The sequence below is a fragment of the Halyomorpha halys genome, unplaced genomic scaffold, assembly GCF_000696795.3.
Source record: "Halyomorpha halys isolate HHAL.00 unplaced genomic scaffold, Hhal_1.1 Scaffold80.1, whole genome shotgun sequence".
Lineage (NCBI taxonomy): Eukaryota > Metazoa > Arthropoda > Insecta > Hemiptera > Pentatomidae > Halyomorpha > Halyomorpha halys.
The window spans coordinates 381,335-382,710 of NW_027110435.1; positions in this window are offsets into that span (position 1 = coordinate 381,335).

The window sequence follows — 1,376 nt, forward strand, 5'->3', positions numbered from 1 at the left end:
TTCACTTTGACTTCATTCATTACCTTTACATTTATTTCATTTGCTGCACCTTAACTTCTGGTTGTTATTCAATAGAATTCCAAACTAAGCTTGTCCTACAGATGACTAAAACATAGGGAACTGAGTACAGACAGCAATGTCTGTCAGCTCGTCTACGAGAATTAATGACTCTGGAACACCATTGTTGATGCTTGGCACTTATGTCTGAAGCTAAAACCTAATGATGTCCTAAGGAGTTGAGTTGAGAACATGAGAAATTGGACTTGTTAGGAGGACAATTCATACAATTATAACTGTAAGGGAAAATGTCTTGATTACAATATCGATTACTTGCAGAAATTCATAACGGATAACTGACAAGTGATTACCTATAGAAGGCAGAGGCAGTAACTGTTGCACGAGGGAACGTCAAGCTGCTTAGTGGTGGCAGTGGCTCCGATTCGAATCCGGCCTGGGGGGTAGACATTTATTTCTTTAGCGGTCCCACGATCTTTTTATCGGTTTATCTAGTTTTAGTAATTTATTCCGAAGGCGAAAATCACTAACAAGTGATCACCAATTTTGATGAGTTCGACCAATGATCGCGGTAAAATCCCCTTTAAGCGTCTTTAGAAACCCTTACATAAAAGGTTTGTTTCGCGTTCACAAAATAAATTCATAGCTTCTCACAATGTCATTCAAATTCAACGTTATTAACTGTTTGAGAGCTGAATTCTTTTCGCTCTCCCAAACCAGAACAACTTTTAGATTTCATCCCTTTGTAATGGAGAAAAAGTTTGAAAAATGAGAGAAAACTTCCCTTAAGTTTTATTTTATAGTTATTGAAGATAGTCCGGTTCGTGCAGTTCAGACAGTTCTAAATCCCAACTAAATCATCTTGTATAAATTAGCGAAGTCGTGTTTGTTTCAATTTTTGTGATTTTACTCACAATAGCGAGTCTTCTGTATTTTTTCGCGTTAAATTAGAAAAAAAGTATTTAACGAAATAATATTAGGAATGCCTTTTATTTTATTTGAAATGCTTAATGAAATTGCTACATGTACGATTATTTTGTTAACAAACAACAAAGTATAGGTAACATGGCACATATCTACGGTACAAGCATAAGTATGTTGATAATTCTTATTGATACAGGCAGAATATACAAGAGAAATAACTACATTATTCATGCATAGGATGGCCATATGAATGCTATAGCTTATTATTAAATGCTTTCGAAGGTACTGCGTTGGATTCTGAAAATGTCTCGTTCTCAATAAAAAAAAAAATTATTCAAACAACAATATGATTTATTGAAATTTAGAAGGAAATACTTCTGAACTTATGAAATGATTCTCAAAAACAAAGACGTTTCGAAAAAGATAAGTAGTTCACA